Below are 10952 nucleotides of genomic sequence, written 5' to 3'. Positions count from 1 at the left end.
GTTGGTGCCTTGAGACGCGTGATAAGTCTTCAGACTGCACACTGTCTTCAGGAGGTGCAGTCGCCAATGGCTTCGCCTTTGAGATTTTTGGTGAAGGGGCTGGCTTTGAAGCTTTTGGCTTCTTCAACTGCTTCGGCTTCGGCACTGCAGGCACTGCAGGCGCTTCATCAGACTCAGTGTCAGCTGCAGGCTCATTCACTGCAGTCCCTTGAACCAAGATGTAGGTGATGAGGCCTTCAAGGTTGGCATACGGACCGATGACATTGGGTTCTGCTTCTCGTGTGCCATCTGCCCTTGGTGCTGAGGGACCAGGGTTGAAGTCTAACCCAAATTTCTTCTTGTTCTGCTTCGCTGAGTTGGCAAACTGGAAGTTGCGCTTGAACAGATTGTCGTCACGACACCAGAGTAGTGACGACGGATGTGCATCATCAGGCTGTGGCCCACGAACCATGCATGGATAGAAGCTTTGGGCAATAGCTTCATCTCTGGACCTGGGTACAAGGTTCTTGTATAAGATGTCTCCCCACGGTCTTTTGATGGCACTTTTCTCAGCATACTCTTGGGTTGTGAAGCGGTATTTGAACCATTGTTCTGCCCAATAGCGTCGAATCCATTGGATTCGGGTCTTGCGCTGACCATAATTCTCTTCAGGATCTGTTTTATACATTTCTGCCAGTTCATCAGGCAGATCTTTGGATGTTCCTCCACGTCGCTGTCTGCCCCCCTTCCTTGCTGCTGTTTCTGAAGCCATAAACCTTAACTTGGAAGGCTTCAAGACATTCAAAGGCTTCAAAGGCTTTCTTTTGCTGGACCAACAGGAACTGGCTTCAGGAGAATTTATGTGATGCTGTAGGAATTCTGCAAATGAATGCAGACTATGAGAACCAAAGGATTCTCCCACGGACATGTACCTGTGACAGCATTAAGGTGCGAGGGAAGGGGAAGAGGTCATATGCATTCTCAGAAGATTTTGAAGATAAATCAGTTTAGAAGACATTGACCTCATCGTGCGAAGACATTCACTCATAGATAAGAAGTTGGTTCCAGATTTGTACGAATCCACAGATCAGTACAAGTGAGGAATCTAACTACTTTTTGAAGCACAAGTGAATATTCTAGGCATGTTATGAGATGCAGTTTGAGAGAGATCTAGTTTGTGTGAGCAGAAACTGCTTGTGGTAGAAAGTGACAGATCAATAGGATCAACGGTGCTGTAAAAAGGCAGTTTTATTTACCACACTGAGAACTGCTAGACGGAGCGAGAGATGAGGCCGAGCAGTTCACTCGTCCGTGCCCTAACTTGGCGACGGAGGAGACCTACGGCGACGGCGGAGAGGACGATGTCCGCGGTCGGCGTGAAGACGGCGTCGGAGAGGTTGCGGCAGCGAAGCGCTTCGTCGCCGGCGTCGTCGAGAGCTAGCGGTGGCGCTAGGGTTCGTGCGAGGGTGGAAGAAGAGATAGTTACCGCTGTGAGTGTGTATTTATAGGCACAGGGGCGGCACTGTGCTATTACACAGGTGCCCCTGGCGATTCGCATCTGAGGAACGCGTGGCCAGTTTGCGGAAGTTTGGGGTTTGTTCCACGTCCCACGCACGCCTGGATTGTCGGGTGGTCGTTCCTGCTTCTCCGGATTTTATGTGGAGGAATGAGCATTGAAAACGGACTTTATGGTTGTCTCTATATCTTCTGCTGACAAGGACGCAGTGAAGACATTCGACAGTTTCAATAGAATGCATATGACTTGGAGAGATAGAGTTTGAGATAGAAAGCATAGAGAAGTTGGGGTCCGATCACATTCACTTAGTTCAAAAGATTCAACACGAAGATATAGCTATAAGTGAATGCTGTAGAGGACAGAACACTAGCATATATATATATATATTATAATCAACATAGTGAAGATAATCATGAAAATATGTTGAGTTCGAAGCCAAACCAAATGTGAAGACATTGCAAGGTAACGCCATGAGTGAAACACTTCAAAATAGAACGTTTGGTGGTGGCGTTACCCACCGTATAGGAAGTATTAGACCCAGACACGGCGCACAATTATCGTGGCGCTCCGAAGTCAAATTCCACATTAATGTATTCACACTTAGAATGTATGTCTTCATTGATTGAAGATATACTTCACTTCGTGTGTTGCACATCTAAGTCATCAATATGCATAAGGGTTAGGATGTGTGCCTGATCACAGGACATTTGAGGATTCCAGGATATTTAGCTCACACCGTAACTTGCAAAACCTCTTCTCATCCAAGGGCTTGGTGAAGATATCTGCCAATTGCTCTTCAGTGTTGACGTGTATGATATCAATGTCTTCCTTCACAACATGATCTCTGAGAAAGTGATGACGAATTTCAATGTGCTTTGTCTTCGAGTGCTGAACTGGGTTGTTGGCAATCTTGATGGCGCTTTCGTTGTCGCAGTAAAGTGGCACTTGCTTCAGATGAATGCCATAGTCCTTGAGTGTTTGCTTCATCCATAGAAGCTGAGCGCAGCAAGATCCAGCAGCAATGTATTCAGATTCAGCAGTGGAGAGAGATACACAGTTCTGCTTCTTTGAAGACCAACATACAAGTGATCGTCCCAGAAAGTGACATGTGCCTGATGTAGACTTGCGATCAACTTTGTCACCAGCATAATCAGCATCCGAAGAATCCAACCAAATCAAACTCTGAGCCCTTTGGATACCATAATCCTAGAGTTGGGGTGTGAGCCAAATATCGAAGAATTCGCTTCACAGCTAAGTGATGCGACTCCTTTGGTGCCGCTTGAAATCGAGCACACATGCAAACACTAAGCATAATATCTGGCCTAGATGCACATAAATAAAGCAAAGAACCAATCATGGAGTGGTATACCTTTTGATCGAAACTCTTTACCATTGTCGTCAGGACCCAGATGATGTTTGGCTGGCATTGGTGTTGTGAAGCCTTTGCAGTCTTGCATACCGAACTTCTTCAGGCAATCTTTGAGATACTTTCTCTTGAGATATGAAGATGCCATTGCGTTGTTGTCGTATTTGAAGACCAAGGAAGAACTTCAGCTCCCCCATCATGGACATCTGATATGCTCTTGCATCATATATCCAAACTCTTTTCACTGTACTTCTGATTGGTGCAGCCGAAGATAATGTCATCCACATATATTTGGCACACAAACAGTTCACCATCATATGTCTTCGTGAAAAGAGTGGGATCCAGGGAACCAGGTATGAAGCCTTTGCTCTTCAGGAAGTATTTGAGTGTGTCATACCAGGCCCTAGGGGCTTGTTTGAGGCCATACAGTGCCTTGTTGAGCTTGTATACCATGTCAGGATGTTTTGGATTTTCAAAGCCAGGCGGTTGTGCAACATACACTTCTTCTTCAATCTTGCCATTGAGAAAGGCACTCTTCACATCCATTTGATATAGAAGTATGTTATGATGATTTGCATAGGCCAGCAGTATGCGTATGGCTTCAAGCCTAGCCACAGGAGCAAATGTTTCATCGAAGTCAATGCCCTTCCACTTGAGTATATCCTTGAGCAACGAGACGAGCTTTGTTTCTGACAACTTGACCATGCTCATCTTGCTTGTTGCGGTATATCCATTTGGTGCCTATTATGTTGTGCTTCCGTGGATCAGGACGCTTAACCAGTCCCATACATTGTTCAGCTTCAAACTGTTGAAGCTCTTCTTGCATTGCTTGAATCCATTCAGGTTCCATAAAAGGCTTCTTCAACTTTCTTGGGTTCTGAAATTGAGACGAATGCGAAGTGCCCACAGAAATTTGCCAGTTGAGTTGCCCTTGAACGAGTGAGTGGACCAGGTGCATTTGCGATGCTGATCAATTATTCTGTCAATCTGCACTTCATTGGCAACACGAGGATGTACAGGGCGAAGACTTTGCTCTTGCTGATCTGTGTTGTTGTTGGGAGGAATGTCTTCAGGCTGAGCATTGTCTTCATGTTGATCAGGTGCTGAGATGATAAGTTCTTCTTCAGGATGAGCTTCAGAAGGTATAATCTCTCCAGTTCCCATTAGCTTGATTGATTCACTAGCTGGAATTCATCTAGCACATTTGGCAGTTGCTCTCTTTGTGAACCATTTGTCTCATCGAACCGCACATCCACTGTTTCAACCACTTTGTAATGAAAGAGATTGAAGACTCTGTAGGAGTGCGAATCCTTTCCATATCCAAGCATAAAACCCTCATGTGCTTTTGGTGCAAACTTTGAGGTGTGGTGTGGGTCCTTGATCCAGCACCTTGCGCCAAATACTCTGAAGTAACTGACATTTGGCTTCTTGCCAGTTAGGAGTTCATAAGATGTCTTGTTCAGAAGCTTGTGAAGATAAACACGATTGATTGTATGGCATGCAGTGTCAATGGCTTCAGTCCAGAATTTTCTTGGAGTCTTGTATTCATCTAGCATCGTTCTGGCCATCTCAATGAGTGTTCTGTTCTTGCGTTCGACGACGCCATTCTGCTGTGGCGTGTACGGAGCTGAGAATTCATGTGTGATGCCCAAGGTATCAAGATATGTATCAAGGCCAGTGTTCTTGAATTCAGTGCCATTGTCACTTCTGATGTGCTTTATCTTGGCGCCAATTGTTCATAGCTCGATTGGCGAAGCGTCTGAAGACATCCTGCACTTCAGTCTTGTAAAGGATTATGTGCACCCAAGTATATCTAGAGTAATCATCAACAATGACAAAGCCATAGAGGCAAGCAGTAGTAGTAAAAGTTGAGTAGTGAGTGGGACCAAAAAGATCCATGTGAAGCAGTTCGAAGGGTCGAGTAGTGGTCATGATTGTCTTCGAGGGATGTTTTGCCCTCGTCATCTTCCCTGCTTCACAGGCACCGCATAAGTGATCTTTCTTGAACTTGACGCCCTCGATGCCTATGACATGCTTCTTCTTCGCAAGGGTGTGGAGGTTCCTCATGCCAGCATGCCCAAGCCTCCGATGCCAAAGCCAGCATTCTGAAGCTTTTGCAAGAAGACATACTGCAAGTTGTGGCCCTGCTGAGAAATCTACCACATACAAATCATCTTTCCGATACCCTTCAAACACTAGAGACTTGTCAGATTCCATTAGTACCAGGCAACGATATTTTCCAAATATTACGACATGTTCAAATCGCAAAGCATTGAGACAGACATTAAGTTGAAACCAAGGGATTCAACAAGCATGACTTTATCCATGTGTTGATCCTTTGAGATTGCAACTCTACCTAGACCCAATACCTTACTTTTACCAGTGTCAGCAAATGTGATGTGGCTCTTGTCGGATGGACGTAAGGTTGAGTCCATAAGAAGGCTTCTTTTGCCAGTCATGTGATTTGTACACCCACTGTCAATAATCCATTCTGAAGACTTTGAAGACGCTGGTGTCGTACCCTACAGTGCAGTTAGGGGGATAGGCTTCACGAAGAGAATTGTGAAGCAAAAACATTTGACGAACCAGTGGGTTATGAAAACTTAGATCCAGATTAGGACTAATAGGGAGAGTAGCATGCGATTCAGGAACGAAGTACATAATGATGCCATTCGGGCATTTTATCTTGCGCCCTACAAGATTTTTAAGGTCCCCAGCAATAGCGTCAGAAGATTTTGGTTTTCTGCTGGAGACCTTTCCCTGCAAAAGAGAGTTAAGCTTTCTTAACCACCCACATCTTCAAGGGTGGCTTAGAAGCAATAAGTCTAAGTGCAGCATCTGAGAATTTTGGTTTTGGAGCCCTAGCAAACAGTCTAGCAGGCGGACAATAGTACTCATAAGAATAGGCAGAATAGTTTTTGGTCATATGAACATGACGGTTTGATGAACCGCTCTCATATTCATATGCCTGAGTATGGTTTCCCTGCAAAACATTTGCGTTAGTGCGACTCAGGTGAGTCCTCTGTCTGTATGAAGCCTTTAGACCGTATGAAGCCTTTGGTCTGAGGTTTGTCTTCTTCATGTGAGGTGTCATGAAGACATTCACAGGAAGATTTTCCAGACACTTTTTCGGAACCCAGATCTTCTTCATAGGCGTCCATTCCTGCAGTTAGTACCAATGTACCTGGCAAACACTCACCATTCTGATTTTTAAACAGTACATAGTTTGCATCAAAGGATTCATCAATGATAATGGGGTTAGCACAGTTGAAGCCAGATAAATTGGATGGATCTGCTGAAGGTTCCTTTGCAGCAACCCACTTGGTTTTGGGGTACTGCTCAGGTTTCCAGTAAGAGCCATCTGCATTTATTTTCCTTACGAACCCAACACCCTCTTTCCTAGGGTTTCGGTTCAGAATCTGCTTCTTGAGGACATCACATAATGTCTGATGTCCTTTAAGACTTTTGTACATCCCTGTTTCAAGCAATGTCTTCAACCTAGCATTCTCATCAGCAATAGCAGTGGTATCCTCAGCAGAGGGGTTAGTTACCACATCAACAGTTGAAGATATTGCAACAGCAGTAGCAGTGGAACATTCAGCAACAGAAGTAGCATTATCACGCTCAATGCATTTAAGACATGGTGGTTCAAATCCTTCCTGAGCGGAACTGATCTGTTCGGCGCGAAGTGACTCGTTTTCCTTTTGAAGATCTTCATGAGCCGCTCTCAATTTCTCAAGTTCTTGCTTCCTTTGAAGATAATCATAGGAAAGCTTTTCATGAGTTGTTGAGAGAGTATCATGACGATCTTCAAGTTCCTGATACTTAACGTGAAGATTTTTTATGTCTTCAATTAAGGATTCAGATCGAGTCATTTCAGCACCCCAACAGATCATCGCTTTTGTCTAACAGTTTTTGAATATGTTCCATGGCTTTCTGTTGTTCAGTTGCAATTTTAGCAAGTGTTTTGTAGCTGGGTTTTGAATCACAATCAGAGTCATCGTCACTAGATGTTTGATAGTGAGTAGTGCGTGTGTTTACCTTGGCACCGCGTGCCATGAAGCAGTAGGTAGGAGTGGAGTAGTCCTTGTCATTTGCATCGGTGTCGGTGATGAAGTCATTGTCTTCAGTGTTGAAGATGGACTTGGCGACGTATGCTGTAGCCAGACTTGCAATGCCAGAATCAGACTCCTCCTCAGACTCCACCTCTGCCTCCTCAGAAGCGGACTCCTCCTCTGAATCCATTTCCTTGCCAACAAACGCACGTGCCTTGCCAGATGAGCTCTTCTTGTGTGATGAAGACTTTGAGGAAGACTTGGAAGAAGACTTTGTGTATTTCTTCTTCTTCTTGTCGTCAGAGTCATATTCCTTGCTCTTCTTCTTCTTTCTGTTCTCATTGTCCCACTGTGGACACTCAGAGATGAAGTGTCCAGTTTTCTTGCACTTGTGGCATGTTTTCTTCTTGTAGTCATGAGCAGAAGCTTCATCATTCCTTGAGCTTGATCGTGAAGACTTTCTGAAGCCTTTCTTCTTGGTGAATTTTTGGAACTTCTTCACTAGCATTGCAAGTTCCCTTCCAATGTCTTCAGGATCATCAGAACTGCTGTCAGATTCTTCTTCAGATGAGGAAACAGCTTTTGCCTTCAAGGCACGAGTTCGCCCATAGTTTGGACCGTAGATATCTCTTTTCTCAGAAAGCTGAAACTCATGTGTGTTGAGCCTCTCAAGTATGTCAGATGGATCGAGTGTCTTGAAATCAGGACGTTCTTGAATCATCAGGGCTAGGATGTCAAACGAACTATCAAGTGATCTCAGCAGCGTCTTGACGACTTCATGTTTGGTGATCTCAGTAGCGCCGAGGGCTTGAAGCTCATTTGTGATGTCAGTGAGTCGGTCAAATGTGTGCTGGACATTCTCATTGTCATTTCGCTTGAAGCGGTTGAAGAGGTTGCGAAGGACACTGATTCTCTGATCTCTCTGGGTTGAGATGCCTTCATTGACCTTGGAGAGCCAGTCCCAGACCAGCTTGGATGTCTTCAAAGCACTCACACGGCCATACTGTCCTTTGGTCAGATGACCACAGATGATATTCTTGGCAGTAGAGTCCAGTTGAACGAATTTCTTGACATCAGCAGCAGTGACACCTTCTCCAGCCTTGGGAACGCCGTTCTCGACGACATACCATAGGTCGACGTCAATGGCTTCAAGATGCATGCGCATCTTATTCTTCCAGTAGGGATATTCAGTTCCATCGAAGACGGGGCACGCAGTGGAGACTTTAATTATCCCTGCAGTCGACATAGCTAAAACTCCAGGTGGTTAAACCGAATCACACAGAACAAGGGAGCACCTTGCTCTGATACCAATTGAAAGTGCGTTATATCGACTAGAGGGGGGGTGAATAGGCGATTTTTATGAAAGTCTTCAAAACGTGGAAGTTATGAAGACAAACAGTAGAGATATGCCTATTACTATGCAGCGGAAGTTAGACTACACTAGGCAAGCCATGGTCAAGTATCAACAGAGTGAAAGCACAGTGACAAATAGCTGTAGTGTAATAAGGATCAGGTAGGAAGATACTATGAAGCCAAACAGATCATACACTCACGTTGTGAAGACAAAAGATAGAACAGACACGCAATGACTTCACAATGAGTGATCAGTAAGTAAAAGGAAGTGAAGATGAAACCAGTGACTCGTTGAAGACAATGATGTGTTGGACCAGTTCCAGTTGCTGTGACAACTGTACGTCTGGTTGGAGCGGCTAGGTATTTAAACCTTAGGACACACAGTCCCGGACACCCAGTCCTGAACACGCAGCTCAGGACACCAAGTCCTCACCGTATTCTCCTTGAGCTAAGGTCACATAGTCCTCGCCCAATCACTCTGGTAAGTCTTCAAGGTAGACTCCCAAACCTTCACAGACTTTGTTCACTGGCAATCCACAATGTCTCTTGGATGCTCTGAACGCGACGCCTAACCGTCTGGGGATGCACAGTCCTCAAGTGTAATAAGTCTTCAGATCACACAGACAAGAAGACTTAAGTGATGCCCAATGTTCTCTGGCTCTGGGTGGTTAGGGCTTTATCCTCGCAAGGAATTCTCTCTCAAAGGCTTCGAGGTGGGTTGCTCTCAAACGACAAAAGCCGTACTCTCAATCTGAGCAGCCAACCGTTTATGGTTGTAGGGGGTGGGCTATTTATAGCCACTTGGCAACCCGACCTGATTTGTCCGAAATGACCCTGGGTCACTAAGGAACTGACACGTGTCTCAACGGTCAGATTTCAAACTCTCATGGCAACTTTACTTGGGCTACAAGCAAAGCTGACTTGTCCGGCTCTGGACAAGATTCGCTCTCATTGTCTTCACTCGAAGACATAGGTTTTTGGTTTAGGCATCACTTCAGTCATTCTGACTGGTTCTCCTGGACCCCACTTAACAGTACGGTGGTTCCTATGACTCAACACAAAAGAAAAAGAACTACGAAAGATCTAAGTCTTCGAGCTCCATAGGCTTCATAACGTGTCTTCTTTTGTCATAGTCTTCAATGTGAATATCTTCATATACCACCTTTGACTTCAATGTCTTCATACATTTTTAGGGGTCATCTCTGGTAGTAAAACCGAATCAATGAGGGACTTCTACCTGTGTTATCCTGCAATTCTCACAAACACATTAGTCCCTCAACTAGGTTTGTCGTCAATACTCCAAAACCAACTAGGGGTGGCACTAGATGCACTTACACCTACATCTGCTAGTCTACCACTGTAAGAGTTCGCACGACTTAGTCAACTATGCTAGAGCCCATAATAGCTTGTGGCTGCACACGGAAGTTTCTAGTATGAATAGTCTCATGATCCCTTTGAGCCTGGGTGGCGGTCCAAAAGAAAACAGGCAAGTCCTGGAATACCCAGGTGCCTCAATCCACCCAGATGTGTGTTTAAGTTGCCACCTTAGATAAACCATTAATTAACAATCTCACATCTGTCATGGATTTCACTCACCCAATCCATGTCTACTAGCATAGCATGGCATAATAAGCAAACGTAGAAGTAACTCCCAAAGGTTTGATAATAAACAGGTAATAGGTACTACCTCAACTACTTCCCATCCCACAATTTAATTAGATCCTAATCATGCAATGTTTGAGGATTGATCTAATGCAATAAAACTGGGTAGTAGGAGGTATGATCAAAGTGTTACTTGCCTTGCTGATGATCCGGGAAACCTAGCGATTCGAAGTAACAGGCGGCGCACTCCGGGTATTCTATCGCAGACAAACAAACAAGCATACAATAAGTACTCATCTAATGCACAGGTAAAACTCAAATAAGAGATCTAACCAGAAGGTTCAACTTAAGAACTCCGGTTGGCAAAAAGAATCAAATCGAACGAAGCAACGAAAGTCAAACGGCGAAAGAAAACAACTTCGTTCTACTAATCTGGATCTAGGGCAAATTTTACAGTAGCAAAAACTGGTTTAAGTTGGTTAAACGGATAGAGGGTTTCGAGACGAAACTCTAGGCGCTTGAATCGCCTGATTCCGATAAACGAGCGAAAAGTTATACTAAAACGAAAATCGGATCAGGAATCGCGATCAGAAAAATCGCGGATTTAATCCGAGAAAAAGAAAAACGACGAACGTTCGCTAGAACGAACGAACGGACGAACGCTCACTATTTAAATAAACCGGAAAAACCGATCTATTTAAAAAAACCGAATCTAAAAAACCGACGGGAAAAACCGACGGTTTTTGAAAAAAAAACGGCACGGATTTCGAGGCGGGCGGCGAACCTCGGCGAGCGTGGCGGCGGGGCGGCGCAGCTCGGGCTAGGGTTTCCCCCGGGGCTGGGCCGGCTTATAAAGCCACCTCGGGCCGGAGTCCTAGCCGGACACGGCCCGTAGGTCGGTTCGTTTTTTTTAAATATTACGCGCAGAAGAAAAATAAAAAGAAATACTAAACGGACTCCAAAAATTCCGAAATAAATTTTCACGGGCTTCTAAAATCAAGCCGCACAAGGTGAACATTTATTTGGGACCTAAATGCAATTTTGAAAAACGCACATTTTTCCTAAATTCAAATAAAACACC

Source organism: Triticum urartu, chromosome 7 (genome assembly GCF_003073215.2).
Source record: "Triticum urartu cultivar G1812 chromosome 7, Tu2.1, whole genome shotgun sequence".
Taxonomy (NCBI): domain Eukaryota; kingdom Viridiplantae; phylum Streptophyta; class Magnoliopsida; order Poales; family Poaceae; genus Triticum; species Triticum urartu.
This window is presented reverse-complemented; position numbering follows the sequence as displayed.